This window comes from Haliotis cracherodii, unplaced genomic scaffold (assembly GCF_022045235.1).
Source record: "Haliotis cracherodii isolate W230 unplaced genomic scaffold, xgHalCrac1.p SCAF_12, whole genome shotgun sequence".
Taxonomy (NCBI): Eukaryota; Metazoa; Mollusca; class Gastropoda; order Lepetellida; family Haliotidae; genus Haliotis; species Haliotis cracherodii.
The window spans coordinates 25425566-25436694 of record NW_027266267.1 but is presented as its reverse complement, the minus strand read 5'-3'; positions in this window follow the sequence as shown (position 1 = coordinate 25436694).

Sequence of the window (11129 nt, the reverse complement as noted above, 5' to 3'; positions counted from 1 at the left end):
CGTGTGGTCTCAAGACTTGATCAATGTACCGAGCTGCTGTGACACCATTGCCTCTCCCTGGACCAGTGTTCTGGAAGACCACAGGGCCGACTCTCTGTGCAAGACCAATTCCACCCCACACCATGATGCTAGGACCACCCCACGAGTCTCTCTCAACAACACAAGCATTCGAATAACATTCCCCACGGCGTCGCCAGACTGCTGTTGAGAAGAGGACCTCGGAATGGGTCCTCTGTGTGGCCTGTGACAGTGGAGGCGATCCTGACGTCGGGTGGTGACACTTGGTCTTCCACTGCATGGTCGGTCATCTGTAGTGTTGGTGGTCTGGTACAGTTGCTGGTGCCTGTGTGTGGTCTTTACGTAGACTAGACATGCATTGGCTACTTGCAGGGTGATTGTCCAGCTTGCAATCGTCTAAGGGCTTGGTGTCGCTGATTTCTTGTCAATCATGGCATGTGGTAGCAATTCAATAGCGAATGAATGTTATCCGATCTGGGTGGATTTTTATAGGGCAAGAAATGGGAAAACGCATATGCATTTCAATTTGCACGGAACTCACGTGCATCGGGTTACCAGGAAGGTTGCCGTGATGCGTTTGGGCTTTGTTTTTTTATCATTAAATTTCAATTTTCCGGACAAGATCATGTTAAATTTTAGAAACTTTGACAAAAATTACCCAGATATTTAAATGACAACTTTTCATGCAATGTTACTTGGGGTGACGTTTCTTTTGTGGTTCAATATATTAGAATTTGTAATTGTAGAATTTTTATTAACTATCTATCTTTGTCAGAAATTGCTCTGGGGTATAAATTCAATGTACATCAGCTAGCACTGACATATATACTCACCACCAAAAGAAACGCGAACCATAGAAACATATAGAGAAGTATGTTTCCAATGTGTACCATTTAATGACCAAATACCATTCAGTCAAATGTTACCATAGAGTGTCTGAATGCGGCGTTAAACAACAAACAAACAAACAAACAAACACACAAACCGGGGGATAACACATTATATTGGGGATTACATTTTCTTGGCAGTATTACCATACATATCATTTCAAGTGCAAATAATGGTGGAGTTATGGGGAATATATCAAGCAGCACACATACACGAACAGTATCTTAATTAGGTTTTCTACTTACGGTTCCAAGGTTTGTTTGATACTCCCCTCTAGATCTGACCAGAGACACACCTGTAACAGGTCTGTAAGGCTTTCTTCTGTCACTGACAACAGAGGCTATGTCAAGACTGACCAGCACACCAACCAATGGGAGGGCAAGGGGAGCGGCTGACAGGCGTACTCGGGTATTACCGTATACTACCTTAAACATATATGCGAGCACTAATTGTATTTGTAACAAGATCACATGTCCCTCACCTTTCACGGCTAATTCACGTTATCCGAGTCTCATTATCATCGGATCACCCTGGTCCAAACAAGTATTAGATACGTTTTGAAGCGTGTTAATAAGCTTGTCAGGGTTAACTGTTGTTCTATCATATCACGACGTGTCAGATGATGTGGGAGGGAAGTCTGAACTGACGTAGGTGGTTGAGGTTAATGAGCAGTGGTACACTGCTGGGAAGTAAGAATAGGAGTCGGGCAATATCATATCCAGAACATTATTTGTCTAATGTTTAATGAGAAACACGTTCACCTGTTGATAAGACGGCGGTCTGTACATAATCGAATACAGTGATTGAAATATTGAACATCGACCCACGCAATTGGGATACGATGCGGGTATCAACCAAGTCAAGTGAGCCTTGAACACCCGAACCTGTTAGTCGCCTCTTACGACAAGCATAGTCGCCTTTTTATGGAAAGCATGGGTTGCTGAAGACCTATTCTACCCCGGATCTTCACCGGCATTAAGAAATGTAAGCGGTGGTGTTTCTTGTAAGTGTCAGGACCCTAGACGTCGCCACTTTGGACTTCTGACAGGATCAAGTACACAAGGATTTTTAAAATGAGTGTTAAAAGCTGATTGTTTCAGGGGTCGTGGTATATTAAAATCATTTATTTACAAATTTGTAACCTCATAATGAAAACATGTCCCTTCCTCGTCATATAGCTGGAGTGCGGCGTTAAACAACAAACAAACAAATTTGAAATAAAGTCACGAGACACAAGCGTATTTATTAACATTAAGCTCTCCGATTTTTTCTGAGTTTCCCATCTCCCACCAATCCTTAATTAGGACGTGTTACAAAAACATTATCGTGTCGTATCTCAAGAGAAACAGATAACAAATATTGATGGCCTTACAACAAGCAGTCATGAATAACCCTTCTGAATAGTGAGTGAGCTTGATTCTGCTTTCAGGAATATTACGGCAGGGACACCAAGAATGGGCTTCACATAAAATACACATGTTGGGAATGGAACCTGGACCGTCGGCGTGACGAGACAACGCTTTAACCACAAGGCTACGGCTCGTTACTGAAAAAGCCTTAAATCATAAACCCGCTTAGGCTGTGGTGCTTTGTTTTATTTAAATTTATAATGTCCAAATATTTCAAAACATTCCAAGTGTGAGAAATGGCGAGAAATATAGTTACAACTGTCCATTTAAGCGGGGGGCGGTCGGGTAGCCTAGTGGTTAAAGCGTTCGCTCGTCACGCCGAAGACCCGGGTTCGCATGTGACCAATTGCAAGGAACACCGTTGACAGAAACAAGTGCTTTAAGGGCGTCCGCGAACGTGACTTACAACATCAGATGAACTGACTCACCTGTCTTGAAAAAAAAGACACGCTTTGTCTTCTCGTCACTTTAGCCATACCATGAATGATGAAGACTTATGGTGACCAGGTACAGTATAAATGTAAACAAAGATGATATTGTCCCATAAAATTCACGCCGATGGCCACACGTGTCGTGTTTAGTGATATGTCCTTGACAAGAAGAATAAGCGTAGTGTTTTATGTATAGCAAAATTTGGTGCAACAGGTGTTAGGGTGCGTGTGTGTTTAAAAAAATACTTTGTTCAAGATAACGCTGGGGTCCTGAAAATTTGACTCGGTTATTAAAAAGGTAATTTGTTCGCGCATTTGCTGGAATCTATTTCCCCGACCCCTTAATAAAAAAAAAATAATATAAATATTCTTTTGGTATTGTCTTGAGGCACTTTCCTTTTGGTACTCTTATGGGTGCTATCAATAATACACCGTGAGCTAGTGAGACTTGATTTATACATATCTGCTTACGCCCAGAGCCGCGTGACCGCCAGGAAAAGTGCACCAGGAAAACAATAGCATCCAGTAGGGTTAGGGACTTAACAGCGGCACTCGCCCAAACCGAACTCACAGCTTGGTTGTACTCCGCATTCTGCAAACCTACTACTGTAGTGACCGCCTCCGTGGTCTAGTGGTAGAGCGTTCACACGCAGAGCGGACGGTCCAGGGTTCGATCCCTTGCCGCGTCATACCAAAAGACGTAAAAGGTAGTACTTGTTATCCTGCCTGCCGCTCGGCATTAAGGGGCGAAAACAACGACTTGTCAGCTCGAAGTCAGTATTATACTGCGTCTGAGTGGGGCATTCATGTTAACCTGCGGCATGGTTTATCAGTGGTTCAAGCAGACACACACGTGCATGCGCATCGCTATATAAGTGCAATAATCTTGGACGCGACGTTAAACCCCATTTCACTTCACCTCACCGTCTGTAGGACCGCCTCCATGGTCGAATGGTAGAGCGTCCGCCCGGAGAGCGGAAGGCCCGGGGTTCCATCCCCAGCCGCGTCATACCAAAAGAAGTGGTAAATGTCTGAGACCTGCATCACTTCGGGCTTTCCTCCCACATTAAGCTGACACGCCGCGATATAACTTGAATATTGTTAAAAGCGGCGTTAAACTCATTCACTCACTCACTCTGTAATATCAACTAACACCATATCGTCGGCAAATAATAACATAAATATCTGAAATACCTATCTCTACACATCAACTGCGTCCCGGGCATTGATTGCATAAAATCCCCTGAGAAAGTCACACATTCACAGTGCACGTGGGACCGAGTCAATAAAAACACAGAGTAAAAAGTTGAAGTGTTTTAGCTGTGAAAAGCAACTTGGCTGACGGCCTAAAATCGCAAACGCAATTCTACGCCTGTTTAGAAATGAGCGGGCCCATGAAGATCTAGGGAAGAATAGGTCTTCAGCAACCCATGCTTGCCTTAAAAGGTGACATGCATGTCGTAAGAGGCAACTAACGGAGCCAATCAATCCAGTGATTGACATCATGAGCATCTATCTACGCAATTGGAATACGATGACATTCATCAACCAAGTCAGCGAGCCTGACCACCCGATCCCGTTAGTCGCCTCTTACGACAAGCATGGTCGCCTTTTACGGCAAGCGTGGGTTGCTGAAGACCTATTCTACCTCGGATCTTCACGGTCAACCTCACTTAATGAATTATATTTTGTACATCAGGCATGGTAATCTAGAACGGCGAAAGCCAGAGAACAATCAGCTTCGAGTTTCTGCCGAAACAGATTCCATTGGGTATAAAAGGCAAAAAAAGTGATTAATCGTATATGAATGTATCACAGAAACTCCGCGAGATCGCCGGGTTGTTCATTCCGGCTCTACCGGCAACACAGGGCCGGGTGTACGTTCATTCAACACGCACGACAGACAATTGGACGTCTTTACGATATGCACTACCGAAAATGAAGTAGCACGACCGAAATGTAAAACAAAATACCCCAGTGCATTTCCCAGAAAGTGTCCCTATCCAGAGGATCTTGTATTCTATTAGCAGGTCAGTAATTAGACTAACATTTAGTCTCTGAAATCTTATATTACACAACATCCTTCTTGACTCTAAAAATATATTAAAAAATCGCTATGCTGATTTCAGAATAGAGCTAGCTTGAGCTGGCTAGACGTGCTTTTGTATGCATTTCTAGATTATTATTTTTTAATAAAATAAATATATTCCACGGTCATGGTGCAGGACTAGTCAGTAATGTGTGGTCAGCTGATAGTCCGGAGCCCCTCAACCATTGTCCAGCTTGACACACTGCAGTCTCACATGACTATAAAGTGTCTGTCATACAGACCCTGAAACAATTATATCCTATACAGCAGAGTGCAAGTCTATAATGTTTGGCAAGTCTAGATTACTGTAGTATCAAATGAAGAGAGTCTCGGGGCTCCTTTTTATTATATTTTTAACCTAGAAGTTAACAACAGTTTTTGACGTAAACTATATTCATTTCAGAGACTACATGTTAGTCCAAACTATCAATAAATCAGGTGCCAAGGTGGTGAGTGAGTGAGTTGGGTTTAACGCCGCTTTTAACAGTATTCCGGTTATATCACGGCGTGTCAGCTTGATGTGGGAGGAAAGCCCGAAGTGATGCAGGTCTCAGACATTTACCACTTTGGTGAAACCCACGAGCACGGGTATGGATGGTGCTGACAAACCTAGAAACATAATCGGGGCTAACCGGGATTCGAACCCACAATCATAGGATTCTAACTGAAGTGGGGTATAAGACTCCATGATTTTCCCATACTTTCCGCGATTTTCAGAGGAGTGCAACATTATAACTGCCATATGACAACAAAATCAAACTCGTGACATCGTGGAATGTCATGCAACGCCCGACTTACCCCAACTCTCGCTGCATTCACGCGAGACAGCCACGCCCACATTGATGGATGTATTGCAGGGCGAGCTTGGTGACAGACAAAATACCTCTCTGTTGTACAACATGTAGTCGTGTGGGGACACCGAACCCCGGGGCAGGGGGAGGTAAAGGGGGAGGAGCTAGGCAGTTTTCACAGGGTATATAAATAACCAAGATGCTCTGTAAAGTCACTCACCATTATACGTCAGCTTGCTCCCAAGTCGGGTACGACGTCATGGCCAGCAGCTTCACATTCCTCATCTTGGCGGCGCTGTGCCTGCTATGTAAGTAAAAACTTTTATTTTATTTTTATTCATATTTTTATTTAATGCGACTCTTGCGGTTACAATTTCTCTATTAGGAACCGAGTGGGAGTTTAATGAAAAAAAAAATGTCCCCGAAAAATCTTGAAAAACATAACCTTGTTTCAGTGTATTGAAAAATAAATAGATTTCCAGCCACAAAATTAAATTGTTGCAAGTGTTTTATTCAGCCTCATAGTCTGTGAAAAAATATCTGGTTTAGTGGCTGTTGCTCAAAAATATCTTATTTCTATACAAAATCCCAAACGTCTAAGATCTGCATCACTTGGGTCTTTCCTCCCACATCAGGGCGGTCGGGTAGCCTAGTGGTTAAAGCGTTCGCTCGTCACGCCGAAGCCCCGGGTTCGATTCCCGACATAGGTACAATGTGTGAAGCCCATTTCTGGTGTCCCCAGCGTGATATTGCTGGAATATTGCTAAAAGCGGCGTAAAACAATACTCACTTACTCACTCCTCCCCCATCAACCTAAGGCGGTTATATAACTGGAATACTGTTCTTAGAGGCGTTAAACCTTCACTCACTCCTATATGTAATTATGTACTATATACAGCATTTTTGTTCCCAACATACCGATACAAAAATATTATATTGCTGGAAAAATGAAACACTTTGTAAATCATAAACTCATTTCCTAATTACAACCAGGGCCCGTTCAGCGCTACGACTGTAGTAAGTCGAGGTTAAAGACTGAGTTACGATCTTCTTAACGCTAAGGTCGCTTTGTGAAACGGCGCCCTGGATAATACTTATTTTCCAAATTCAGAAGGAATAATCATGTTCATAACTCGATTTATCCTTCCGAGCATGCGCGGTGTTGTTGTTGACGTTATTTTTTACAATCATACTCCATAACAAAAGTAAATTTAATGATAACCGAAAATCAATAATAATGAGTGAGTGAGTGAGTGAGTTGGGTTTAACGCCGCTTTTAACAGTATTCCAGTTATATCGCGGCGTGTCAGCTTAATGTGGGAGGAAAGCCTGAAGTGATGCAGGTCTCAGACGTTTACCACTTCGGTGAAACCCACGAGTACGGGCATGGTGCTGACATACCTAGAAACATAATCGGGGCGAGCCGGGATTCGAACCCACAATCATAGGTTTCTGGCGTGCCCAAGGGACGCAACTCTGCACAGCGAATCGTGGCGCCTTAGACGACTGGGCCACCCCAATAATAATGATGATGGGGGGGGGGGGGGGGGGGGGAGTCCCCCACAATGATATTGGTGGAATATTGCTAAAAGCGGCGTAAAAACATACTCACTATGATCATATGGGTATATGACTATACAATTGATCCGTTTCCTGTGTTCACATGTCGAGAAGAACCAGGGTAGCTTCATCCCGTGTGAATGCACATTGCAGTAAAAAAGAGTCACGCTACAATATTTCTTTCTCCTTTCAGATCCGGGGTAGAATAGGTCTTCAGCCACCCTTGCTTGCCGTTAAAGGCGACTATGCTTGCCGTAAGAGGCGACTAACGGGATCGGGTGGTCAGGCTCGCTGACTTGGTTGATGCATGTCATGGCTGAGTTAGGCGTTAAACAACAAACAAAACAAAACAAACAAAAAGTTGATCGCCTCAAATGGAGAAAAGATATGACCTTAAGTGATTGCTATGCAGAATTCGAATTTGATGAATGAATTTGTGAGAATTATTATTGAGAGAAAAATATGAAAATCTGAGAAGACATGGATTTAATCTTGTTTCCAATTAAAAATCAGGACACTTTAAATATTTAAAGAAAGTATGGAGTAATGTTGATGTTTGGGTGTTACAACAAGTTGTCGCCATGAGATAGTGAGGTGAGGTGAGGTGAGGTGAGGTGCCTTTTTTTACGCCATTTGGTATGACGCGGCCCGGGGATTGAACCATGTCCTCCCAGTCTCCAGAGAGACGTTCTCTCCACTAGACCACGGAGGTGGTCGACTCTGTAAATGTAACTTGTGAAATAACAATAAGAAAAACAACAACCAAAAAAACTTACTTATCGTAAACCATAAGAACAGAAATAATATTGTGAAACTCCCCGATGCGCTTTAATTGTTTGTAAATTGATAAGTGTCTGTAATCCCAGTCCTTGAACCAAATTATTTCCCTCTCCACCCAGCCCTAACTGTAATGCTATGTATTCTATATGAAGAGGGGCGGTCGGGTAGCCTAGTGGTTAAAGCGTTCGCTCGTCACGCCGAAGACCCGGGTTCGATTCCCAACATGGGTACAATGTGTGAAGCCCATTTCTGGTGTCCCCAGCCATGATATTGCTGGAATATTGCCAAAAGCGGCGTTAAACCATACTCACTCACTCACTCACTCTAAATGAAGCAAGCCTAGATTTTCCACATGTTCTGTAACTCCCATCTCACTGGGTCTCCTTTTCAATTTAAATGTAGTTGCTCGTTTCTGTGCACATGCTATAATTCAGTGTGTAAGCGTTGGTGCAACTTTTTTGTACACGTAATGACATGATTTGTCGACACAGGTGTCAGCATGGCGGCTGCGGAGTTATTTGGGGGAGAGGGGGCGTGGCTGTATTGGATGATGCGCCAGAGACAACAGAACCAGTTTGGTGAGTGAAATCAAAATTAAGCCAACTTCCAATACGTTTAATAATCGGTTATTCCGAAGTCAATTCTAATACCCCTGAAATTAATGACGATTCGGACAAGCGGTATGAATTTGCAAGTTCATTGGTTTCTGTTGTATTGGTAGCTCGATCGACCAACGGGATCGGGTGGTCAGGCTCGCTGACTGTATGATGCATGTCATCGTATTCAAATTGCGTAATCAATGCTCATGATGTCAGTCACAGGATTGTCTGGTCCAGACTCGATTATTTACAGCCCGCCGTCATATAGCTGCAATATTGCCGAGTGCGGCGTTAAACAACAAATAAACAGACAAACATTAATTAAGTCGCTTCTTTTGACTAGCATAGGTTGATCAATTGGGTGTCAATTCTCACCTGGAAATTCCCACGGGTGAAATGTGAGGTGTGTTTTTAAACGCATTGAACGCCTTTGTGTGAAACGTCACTATAAGTTGCTTTTTGAGGCTTTTTGTTGTTTTTAATGCTTTCTTTTATTCACCTTGCAGGTAGAAATCAACAAGCAGCCAACAACAATTGGATGTGGATGATGCCATTTTGGAACTGAACCTAGTCACCTTGTGTAAATAATGGACTGACCTACGATAACCCTCTGTCCTCACACGCTGTTTCTCCAGTCCACCATTGAGACGTGTCGGCGTTGTGGTGCACTGTTTCACAAGCCACGAACACAGTTCTCCCAGTTACAATGTGAACACAAATCATGTATAATGGAAAGTCGGTTTGAAGAGTGGTATTTCTGGTAAACTGTTTTGTTCGGCTGGAATTTTGAATAAGCAAGACTGTGCGCCATAATTCTGGCGTGTCGTATTAATTCCGTGACGTCATACTTGTTTATGACATCATTTCCTTGTATAATCATCCACCAGATTCATCTGATCCTCGTGATGAACATATCAAATGAATATGCCGCGTCACCAGTAATGAGGATCCAGATTTTTGTATATATAGATGTTTTTGTATAAACGGTTAATAAAAAAATGTATGAACGAACATTGAATCAATTATTCATTTTAATTTGAGTGAGTTATTTTTAACGCCACCCTGAACAATATATTTTAATTATATAACGGTGTGTTGTACAAATGCCCAAAATTTCACAGTTCTATAAATATTTCATAAATAGCACGGGTCTGGTGCTGACAAACCAAGAATCATAATCAACGCGAATATTTAATTCAAACCCACGATCATAGGATTCTGGCACATCTAAGACGAAACTCTGCCCACACCCCTATTGCATATTTAAAAAGAGTGGGTGAGTATTATTTCAGCAATACATTAGGAATTTCATATCGTATCCATTGTAAGCTTTGTGTGTTTGTTGTTAAACGCCAAACTCCTGTATTCTAGTAACTGCACTATATGACTGCGGTCTGTAAATAATCGAATCTTGACCAGACAATCCAGTGATTGATAAAATGAGCATCGATCTACGCAACTGGGATACGATGACATGTATCAACCAAATCAGCGAGCCTGACCACCCGATCCCGTTAGTCGCCTCTTACGACAAGCATAGTCGCCTTTTACGGCAAGCATGGGTTGCTGAAGACTTATTCTTTACGGGGCTTCACGGTCAAGTTTTCAGCGTCTTTCTTTTATAAATCTGGAACTGGTACATGATATAAATTCAAGGTTGTGACGTTAGGAAAGCTAGACTTGATTAAGCAGTATTAATCATGCAATTGGCATGCCTTGGGCGACCCTTCGAACAGTTGTTTCAATTGACTTGGACATAGCTGAAAGAGATTCAGCTGTGAGATCAAGTTGTGCTGAGAAAGTTCGTGTTGCACGTGCGAAATAGATAAGGCTCCGCCCCAGCACGCGCAGACCATGAAGACACAACCCGCAATAAGGTGTGTTCGATTCGATCAACTTACTTTTAGTTAGTTCCATATATTTTCCGACAGTGAGCATTCCATGGACTTTATACCTTTATAACTATTGTTGCCATGGAAACTGTTGCAAATGAGGTTAATGTTTCAGAATAAACCGATTGGGAAAAAATCACAATTGTTGAGTTTGTGCAACACACTCTGTGAACATATTGTCCTTTCCGTTTCTAGATGAAACCAAAAATAAGGACCCTTTGGTTAGGTCGAATTCAGATGAATACAATATTATTTCCGGTGACTTAACTCCCTTCATTTCAATTCCGATTTCGTACCAAACATGTTTTCTTTCGGTGTGGCTATTTTTACGTTGTCTATGTGCATTTTAAATTCACACCGATGGTTATTTGAAAACAACATGGTATTTCTTGGTGTCCTTTTGATCCGGATTTTGACACTAAATATAGACACAGCTGGCGGGTTTTCCCCGAGGAGCGTGTCTGCATGTTCAATCATTCCCTAGGGTGTGTTTCAAGCACTTCACAAGAGTGCACCCAAAGTGAGGGAAAGGTCCTAAAACGGTTATCACGGTGCAAACTAACTGACGTCAACTTGACAATCCCCTTAACATGTAATCTGAAAGAATACTTGCGTGCTTGCTGGTATCATTACAATAACACAGATATGAGGATACATATTGACAACGAACCA